The sequence below is a fragment of the Bufo bufo genome, chromosome 4 (assembly GCF_905171765.1).
Source record: "Bufo bufo chromosome 4, aBufBuf1.1, whole genome shotgun sequence".
NCBI lineage: Eukaryota > Metazoa > Chordata > Amphibia > Anura > Bufonidae > Bufo > Bufo bufo.
The window spans coordinates 60,111,043-60,121,513 of NC_053392.1; the positions used below are offsets into that span (position 1 = coordinate 60,111,043).

The 10,471-nt window shown below is 43.0% G+C and overlaps 1 protein-coding gene across 2 annotated transcripts in view; it reads right to left on the bottom strand.

Annotated features, from left to right (window-relative positions):
- Positions 1–8,474, bottom strand: part of LOC120997281 (adhesion G protein-coupled receptor F5-like) — a 214,151-nt gene extending 205,677 nt beyond the window's left edge. For both annotated transcript variants that reach the window (XM_040427309.1, XM_040427307.1), the window contains exon 1: positions 8,382–8,474. The gene's annotated coding sequence lies outside the window, so the exon portion shown is untranslated. The remainder of the gene's footprint in view (positions 1–8,381) is intronic.
- Between the last annotated feature and the right edge of the window lie 1,997 nt (positions 8,475–10,471).

Consider the following 10,471-nt stretch of genomic DNA (forward strand, 5'->3'; position numbering starts at 1 on the left):
ACACGAACATGCGCAGTTTACTGAGGATGACGCTAGAATCACCTGTTGAACGGGGATCCACGCTGGTTAAGTGTTTACATGTTCGTTTCTTTTAATAACTTGTTTTTAATCGGCACCTGTGCACAATGGATTATGCGGATTTCATGTGATGACTAATTATACTTCTATATGAAATAATGGGACATTACAAATACTTCACCTGTATAATTATGATCACGATTACGCCTGTGGCTATACAATTATGTATGCTGTGGAATTCGTTTTTTTCTTTTTAATAATCATGGTTATTTTAATATATTTACACAAAATTATGTTAAATAATGAATTATATTGTTAACTCTATTTACATGCACTGAGCGCCTTTGTGATAGATCACTGCTTGAGAAAGGTCCCAGGAAGAGGACTGAAACGTTGCTGCTTGGTGAATAAACACACTTCTTTTTCTTACATTTGGAAGTGGCGTGGTAATTTTTGGTTTTGTATTTTGGGGATTGAATCGCTCTCATAACCGCTGGCACCCGCCCTCTACATTTTTTGCTGTGCTGCTCACAACTTTTGGACTTTAGGACTATCTATCTATCTACTGTATCTAACTCATATCTATTGATCTTTTTATCTTTATATGTTATGTACACCTATCTCTGCCTCAACATGCATTGGAAAAAGAAGATGGGTCCCACCTAAACTAAGCCCCCTCCTCCAGTAGTCCCATAACAGACGCATAGACCATCTCTATGGTATAGTTACTGATGTTCCATATAAGGAGAGCACCTCCCAAACTACAGCAAGCGCGGAATAGTGTAAATGACATCAAATCATTTGTACCTTCATACTATATATCTACTGATCGATAGAAATGGATAGATTATAGATAGATAAAAGAGAGATAGATAGATAGATAGATAGATAGATAGATATGAGAGATAGATAGATAGATAATAAAAAGATAACATATACAGTCAGGTCCATAAATATTGGGACATCGACACAATTCTAACATTTTTGGCTCTATACACCACCACAATGGATTTGAAATGAAAGGAACAAGATGTGCTTTACCTGCAGACTGTCAGCTTTAATTTGAGGGTATTTACATCCAAATCAGGTGAACGGTGTAGGAATTACAACAGTTTGCATATGTGCCTCCCACTTGTGAAGGGGCCAAAAGTAATGGGACAATTGGCTTCTCAGCTGTTCCATGGCCAGATGTGTGTTATTCCCTCATTATCCTAATTACAATGAGCAGATAAAAGGTCCAGAGTTCATTTCAAGTCTGTTATTTGCATTTGGAATCTGTTGCTATCAACTCTCAAGATGAGATCCAAAGAGCTGTCACCATTAATGAAGCAAGCCATCATTAGGCTGAAAAAAACACAACAAACCCATCAGAGAGATAGCAAAAACATTTGGTGTGGCCAAAACAACTGTTTGGAACATTCATAAAAAGAAAGAACGCACCTGTGAGCTCAGCAACACCAAAAGACCCGTAAGACCACGGAAAACAACTGTGGTGGATGACCGAAGAATTTTTTCCCCGGTGAAGAAAACACCCTTCACAACAGTTAGCCAGATCAAGAACACTCTCCAGGAGGTAGGTGTATGTGTGTCAAAGTCAACAATCAAGAGAAGACTTCACCAGAGTGAATACAGAGGGTTCACCACAAGATATAAACCATTGGTGAGCCTCAAAAACAAGAAGGCCAGATTAGAGTTTGCCAAACGACATCTAAAAAAGCCTTCACAGTTCTGGAACAATATCCTATGGACAGATGAGACCAAGATCAACTTGTACCAGAGTGATGGGAAGAGAAGAGTATGGAGAAGGAAAGGAACTGCTCATGATCCTAAGCATACCACCTCATCAGTGAAGCATGGTGGTGGTAGTGTCATGGCGTGGGCAGGATGAATTCTGAAGTGTTTCGGGCAATATTATCTGCTCATATTCAGCCAAATGCTTCAGAACTCATTGGACGTCGCTTCACAGTGCAGATGGACAATGACCCAAAGCATACTGCAAAAGCAACCAAAGAGTTTTTTAAGGGAAAGAAGTGGAATGTTATGCAATGGCCAAGTCAATCACCAGACCTGAATCCGATTGAGCATGCATTTCACTTGCTGAAGACAAAACTGAAGGGAAAATGCCCCAAGAACAAGCAGGAACTGAAGACAGTTGCAGTAGAGGCCTGGCAGAGCATCACCAGGGATGAAACCCAGCGTCTGGTGATGTCTATGCGTTCCAGACTTCAGGCTGTAATTGACTGCAAAGGATATGCAACCAAGTATTAAAAAGTGAAAGTTTGATTTATGATGATTATTCTGTCCCATTACTTTTGGTTCCTTAACAAGTGGGAGGCACATATGCAAACTGTTGTAATTCCTGCACCGTTCACCTGATTTGGATGTAAATACCCTCAAATTAAGGCTGACAGTCTGCAGGTAAAGCACATCTTGTTAGCTTCATTTCAAATCCATTGTGGTGGTGTATAGAGCCAAAAATGTTAGAACTGAGTCGATGTCCCAATATTTATGGACCTGACTGTAGATAGATAGATAGAAGATAGATAATAAATATAACAGATAGATATGAGATAGATAGATGAAGGAATAGATAGACAGTGTGGTCTTCTAGAGAGCTTTGTTCTCTGGATCGCTTTTCACCTGTCATAGCAAAACGACAATGTAATTTATCCAGATAGGAAATGGTGGATTTACAAGGTGTTTGGCCGAGCGCTGGGGTGTAAATCATCCAGAAGTGAGATTACGTAGAGACGCATTAGTGGAAGGACTGGGGATTAGAACATCCCAAAGGAATGTGCAGAGGCTACAGATAAAGAACTGCCACTTAGCAGCAGAATTATCAGTTTAATGTGAAGCTTTACTTTTAATAATCTTCTGACATATCATAGACAGCAGTGATGGGCCCCAGGCCAGTACAACGAAAATGTGGCCCTGGGAAAGTCGGCCCGACTAAGTGCAGTTATTAGTCAGATGCAGATTGTTACAAACATGTTTACAGCCAAAAACCTTCATTTGCTCAATCTATAGTGGTATTATTTGGGCACTATGTAAGGCATTATTTGGGTGCTGTCTGGCGGTATTATTAGGGCATTGTATGGCACTCAGGTTGTATTATATGGGCTGGTTGTATAGTGGTATTATTTGGGCACTGTGTAAGGTAATATTTGGGCACTACTGTATGTAAGGCATTATTTGGGTGCTGTCTGGCGGTATTATTAGGGTGTTGTATAGCACTCAGGTTGTATTATAAGGGCTAGTTGTATAGTGGTATTATTTGGGCACTATATAGGGCATTATTTGGGTACTGTTTGGCGGTATAATTATTATTATTTGGGCGCTGCACTAGGGTAATATTTATTCTTTGTATCTCACTATTATGATATTGTGTGAGCCCTGAGTGTCGGTATTATGTGAGCACTAAATGTTACTGTTAATTATATGCTGCATGCTGTTATGTGTGCACTGTAAAAGGGTATTATTTGGGCACTGTATGGCACTGTTACTTCTGTACTCTGTGGTGGTATTCTTTAGGCACTGTACAGCACAAGACACAGTATGGCGGTGATATTTATGCATTTTTAAATAGGAACAGAGGAAGCTTGATAGAAACATATTGGGCCCCCTGTGCATTGCCCAATAGTTTCTTTCTCCTTCTGATAGAACAGTAGAGCGGTATAATTTTCTGGTCACTTTTCTTCTGCATTTGCTGAGGTTTGAGCCGGTCCGTCTTTTCGCCCAGCTGCATGGGATGTCTCTATGATATGTACCGACTAGTTATGTTGTTGTCATATGATCACTGTATGACGCCGTTATTCGGTCCTGCATGGTTCTGCTATTTGTGCATGCTACGGTGCTATTTTGGCATCATATGGCACCATTATTAGAGCTAATTACTGATGAGCAACCTCTTAACCCACACAAGCATATTGGCACAGCAGTGTGTGAAATAATTCATCTTTGGATCTAGTCTATGTAGCGGGTGAAGGCTACACCGTAGCAGAGTCCACCATGATGATGGATATTGTCCTGCAGGATGATGAAACGGAGAGAACAGACACAACGAGCACAGGGGTCACAGAGGATTTCAGCACATAATATCCTGTCTTCCTGAACAGCAGGGTGTCCAGCTAGTCACTTCCATTTCCTGCACACATGGGAAGGCTTTCCAGCACGTTTCTAACATTAGATATCAAGACTGTTAACAGTGGGAGCCAAACCTGCGGAGTACGGGGTGCGGGATAATGTGGTGGCGGTACGGCCGGAGCCAAAAAATTCTGTATAAAATGTAAAATCCATTAGACATCACATATATATATTGTAATGTCCGAGATCACAATTAAAAATCATGAAAAATTGTAAAAAAAAAAGTTAAACTCTAAGCTGCCTATGGATATTACATTTTTGTCCGCTAATTTCAATGTGATTTCTATGGTCGGGGGCATGTCCAAAAGATGCCAAACAAAACCATATGGATCAGGGCAGTACAGCTTAAAGGGGTTGTCTCGTCATAGACAATGGGGGCATATCGCTAGGATATGCCCCCGTTGTCTTATAGACGTGGGTTCCCACCTATATTGGGAACGGAGCCCTGCAAAGTGGTGGCTGGAGGACTCCGGTCCGGCCACCACCAATCTCTCTCCCCACAGAAGTGAATGGGGGCCACTGCTCTCATTCACTTCTATGGGCCCGACGGAAATAGCCGAGACAGCGCTCACCTATTTTCAGCGGCCCCATAGAAAATGAACGGAGGGCGGCTGCCTCCACCACTTTCGGGGCTCCGTTCTCGATATAGGTGTGGGACCCTTTTTTTCCCAGCCCCCAAATATACTGTATACTACCCATCAAAGGATACAGTAAAGGGTTAGTATAGATTGAAAAAGCAAACAAAGCTAGAATCACATTGGTCCAGAGATCTCCACATTCACCGCTCCAATTGTTACTGCTAGATTCTCTTCAGCCTGGCAGCTCAGGGGATGTGTCCTTTCTGCTGCAGCTCTCTCCCTGTAACTGCCACAGCTTCTCACAGAACATATGTCTGGTGGCAGTTGAAGATTTAAACTGAACACATTCGACCAGCTCCGTGACGCGGACAAAAAAAAAATACGGAAACTAACAAACAGCAGGTGGCGCTATACAGATACATTTCATTGAATACATTTGGTTAAATTTTTAATGACATGCAATTATAAAAGTATTCAGATCCAGGGGCTGGTTTGAAAACTGTAGAATATGTTTCGTGACACAACCCCCTTTAAGATGACATTATGACCCGTCGATCCACCATAGGGGGCAGACATTGTAATATCTGTGCTTGAAGGAAGGATTCCTTGATGCACCGCAATCCTGTTTATCATGATATAGTGGCCCCAAATCGCTCTCTCCAAGGGGCCCACCAAAGTACCCTTTGAGATATAAGGTGAAGGATGTTAGACCTGGAAGAAGGAAAACCCATGGGACTGTAGGGGGTCCAGATATTTCAGATGGTGGTTCTGTTACCTTGTCCCATACTATTGGGTTTCCCGGGGCCAGACATGTCTTCCAATCACTCATCATTGAAATTTCAACCTCACTGTCCACTAATTTATATTCACAGGGTTCTGGAAAGCTAAGATCTAGGCTGCTGTATGCAGGCTGTTTGATCCAAGGACTGGTTCAGGTTTTCATCTGCCTGGAGGTCATACCTGGAGATAATCATGTAGTTGGTGGCAAGTGTCCCCTCCATGTCACAAGCTGACGGGGCAGCTACAGTAGCTTACAGTGTGATAACCCTGCAAACAGCTCCTCTTATCTCAGCTTCCTGGACTCCCTGCAAACAGCTCCTCATATCTCAGCTTCCTGGACTCTAGGAGGATAGGAGACATAGGAACACATAATCGTGCACTCCTGTCCTCAGGCATGCACCCTTTACACCCCCTACCCGGGAAGAGAAGTCTTGCTCTATAAAAGCAGTGCTTGTAGGGATCATTCACAGCAGCACAGAGGTTTCAGGAATGCCCTTGTCTTCTCTCTGTATATGTTATGTCCGCTGACGATCCTGGAGTGCTGAGTTGTCAGAAATAGCAGAAAAACATAAAGAACTGACAATCTGGTATCTCGGGGGAGGCTATCAGAATAAAAGTAGTCCTAATAATACTACATATTACAGATTACATATATTTAGTCCCTTAAAGGGGTTGTCCCACCAGTAATGTAAAAAATAAAAATCAGACATCATATCGTACTCTTTCCAGCCCTGTACCTCACACGGATCCAGAGATCTCCCCATTCATTGCTGCTATTGCTCTGCTAGTTCAGGGGGTGCGTCCTTTCTGCTGCAGCTGGTGGCAGTTGAAGGATGGAACTGAGCATGTATGTTAGCCTTCGTGAGTGGGACAGACAGTTTAGAAAAACACCAAACTGTAGGTGGCGCTATACAGATAGATTTCAGTGAATAACTCAGTGGCTATGCTAAATTTTTAGTATTCAGATCCAGGTGCTGGTTTCAAAATGGAGAATATTTTTCATGGGACAACCCCTTTAACTACTAGATGCCTCCTATAGCATACGGGGACATTGCATTGGGACATCGGTGCCGATGTAATTTTAGGAGTTCCCTAATATTGCAATGTGAAAACGGGACCCTGTGCTACTCAAACCAACCGAATCCTACGCATAAAACCAAATTCACCAAACCAGGACCCATACTAGCCATATTAAAGGGGTCAATATGCACCAACAATAATCGAGAGGCCTCAAGAAGGGTTGGCAACAAAAGACTCCTACTAGTAATGCCCGGGCCCCTCATATAGGTTATACTTTCCCTGTTTCCCGGCCCCGTATCGCTTCTGATGCCTGTATGGCCACCGCTGCACCTGCTCGTAGCTCGCGGGTGGAAGGGTTTGATTGGAGGGAGCCAGGCTCGACCCTGTCGCCGCCTGCTATTGGTTGACCCCACGCATCGCCGAATGTTTCGATCCGTGCGGGCATTAGAAGCGACGTGGGTACTGGGGAGTGGGTTAAGTATAACATATATGAGGGGCCCGGGCATTAGAGGGGTCATTATAGGGGTTGAACTATTCTAACCCATTGTAGTGCCAAGTGCTGGACCTGAGGGGGCGGAGCATGACACAGGGATTCAAAGTACAAAAAAAGGAGAATTTTTATGTTATGCTCCGACCCCTCCAGCCCTGCACTGGGCACGACAATCAGGTAGGATAGGTAATATGTTCTTTAGTGGTGTCCCTTGCGACCTCCATTGATTCCCGGGATGGCGTGAGTTTAGTTCCATTTCCCACGGATCAGGGCTGCCAGTGAAATGTTCAGGATGCACGGGTTTTCCTCCAAATTTGGGGAAAACGGACAGGCAGAAGACATTGATATGGTGGAGGGTAGTCAGCAGCCTTCTACTGCCCAGAACTGTAGAAGAACCTGGTGCTTTTTCTCCTTGAGGAGATGAGTCTTACAGGCAGTGCTCCATGGGAAAACATATGCAAATTAGCTGTTTTCCTATAGGTGGCGCTAGAGAGACGGTGTTTTCCTTCTGGAGGAGATCTAGTTTATTTAAAAGAATGGAAGCTATCCCTTCCCCTCATGAGAAACCGATCCATTCTGCTGAGTCTGTGTACCCTTTTAAAAAATATTATAAAGCACTGTGGAAAAATCCTTTAAGTGGGTTCATAAATTATATTGTGCAGCCAGAAAAACGAAGGAAATGTGCTGCAGAGCCAAGAAACCTGCGTCTTCTCAAAACCAGCAGCGCCAGCGAAACTTTCCATTGCCTGACCAGTAAGCTTGAAGCCTACTTGACCAGCTGTGCTGAGACTTGTAGTCCTTCGACCATAGACAATGGCAGAGCATCTTTTCTTTACGACAGGCATATACCACATCATGCACAAGACCACGTACACAATTCATTTTTTAAGCAGATTCCTCATAAAATGGGAGGTTGGTATGCTGAGACTTGTAGTTCCTCAGCAGCAGGTAACACGAGGCAACCAGATCTTAGGTTTCAGCACGAGTTTACAGAAAATTGTACAATATATCTCAAAGTAAGCAAAAAAAAAAACTAAAAAAACTCATTTTCGGAGATGACTAACTTTTTGCCGCTGGAAAGTTTATGCGCCATTTCTTTACAATTAGCGCTTGAGATGTTTTTAGCATTCACCCCGCAAACACATTGTAACGCAACGCTCCACATGCCCCTAGACTACAGGCTGGATATGAACTTCATAGACAAAAGCCAAAGCATAATAACAGGAAGATGAAACGCAGAAGAGTAAACTCCCCATTCTATAAGTTTTTTTTTTTGCGTAAATTTTAGCAGTTAGAAGCTCAAATCCTGCACCATGTCTGCAGCTTTAAATGCACTTTAACGCAATTCCTACCTTTTGTGTGTCTCCTCTCCTAATCCCGGCTCCACTTTTGCTGTGTGTCCTGATAATCTCTGGCAGATTTCTGCAGGGTCTGTTGTATCCTTAATATCCAGGAGAAGACCACACCTCCAGTGAGGGGGACGCTGATAAAGGCTCATAGACCAGCCGGCTCCCTGCACAGGTCCTACTGCACTTCCATACCACAGACTATATCCATGAAAACATACTTCCATAATGCTGACATTCCTTAAAGGGACAGAGATCTTTTTATAAACTCAATATTCTTTAAAACAAATGTTTTAAATTTTTTTGTCTGTTTTTATTTTCATTTTGGCAGTACTATACTATTAAAAATTTTTCACTTTATAAGATGCACCTGTTGATAAGACGCGCCCCAGGTTTTAAAGGAGGAAAATAAGAAACAAATATTTTTTTATCAGACCTGATATCAGATCCTCAGATCAGACCCCCATATCAGATACTCAGATCAGACCCCCATATCAGATACTCAGATCAGACCCCCATATCAGATCTTCAGATCAGACCCCCATATCAGATACTCAGATCAGACCCCCATATCAAGTCCTCAGATCTGACCCCCAAGACATTACATCAGAGCCCCATATCAGGACATTACATCAGACCCCCATATCAGGACATTACATTAGACCTTCATATCAGACCCTCATCAGACCTCAGATCAGACCTTAAAATAAAAACACTTCTCTTACCTCTCCTGCGTCGCGGTTCCGCTCTGGGTCCAGCGGTCTCTTTAAAAGTCGTGTTACCCTGTCTTCTCTGGCCGGCCCTGCACAGTCACCAGACTGCGTGCAGTATTGGGTCATAGTGCGCACACTACATCCTGACGCTGTACGTGGTCACGACAGAGCGCCCGCGGCCCCAGGAAGGAAGACCAGGGAGGGTGAGTACAGGAAGTGCTCGCAGCGCTTCACTACCCTTTCCCGGCACTTAATGCATACTAGTGAGTGCTTCCATAATTGAAGCGCTCACTAGTATTCGCTTTATAAGACGCACTGCCGTTTTCCCGCTGCTTCATATAAAGTGAAAAATACGGTAAAAACATAATATTATCCTCCTGTAGCAGACATCACAGAGAGGTAAAACTCCCATATAGATTGGTAATCTATTGTCAGTTTACAGCTGCTGTAAGGGGAAGATATTATCTGAAGTGTAATCCTCTTAAAGGGGTTATCCAAAGACTAATGTAAAAAATTACAAATCTCTAACAAAGCTAGAACCAGCCCTGTACCTCACTTGGATCCAGAGATCTCCCCATTCATTGCTCTGCTAGATTTATATCAAGCTGACAGCTCAAGAGGTGTGTCTTTTATGCTGCAGATAAGGGGGCGTGTCCATGTTCTCCCTATCACAGCTCAGGAGGCAGTTGAAGGATAAAACTGAGCATGTGCGGCCATCTCCGGGATTAGGACAAAGAAATAAGAAAAAGAACAAACAGCAGGTTGCACTATTCACATACATTTTATTGAATAACTAAAAGGCTATACAAAATTTATAATTACATGTAATTACAAAAGTACTCAGATCCAGATGATGGTTTGAAAACGGTAGAATATTTTTCATGGGACAAATCCCTTCAGTAATAATCAGTGTGGAGTTGGGATAAAAGTGTGACAACTCTATGGTTTTCTTGATGGGCCTGGATCAGGGGTGCACAACGATTTCTTGTTGAGGGCCACATTGTAAGATTGAACCAATACCAAGGGCCGAAAAAGGGTATTACTAATTGAAATATTGTATTTATGGCATATCGAACATACAGTATGTGCCATAAATGTCTGGTTACACTCCCAGGACTCCCATCTAATGTGAGAAAACATGAAAAATGCATGTGAGCAGCCACAAGACATAGATATTCATGTCTATAGCAGATGATTGGGGGCCGCACAGAATGGTATTGAGGGCCACATGTGGCCCCTGGGTCGCAGCTTGTGCACTCCTGGCCTAGATAATGATACCCACAGAAGAGGATTGAATTGATTAACGTGCATTGCTCTAAGTCACTACAAGGGAACTGTCTCTGGCCGCAGTGATGGTCTGACTGAGAGAGTTTAGCGAGACTG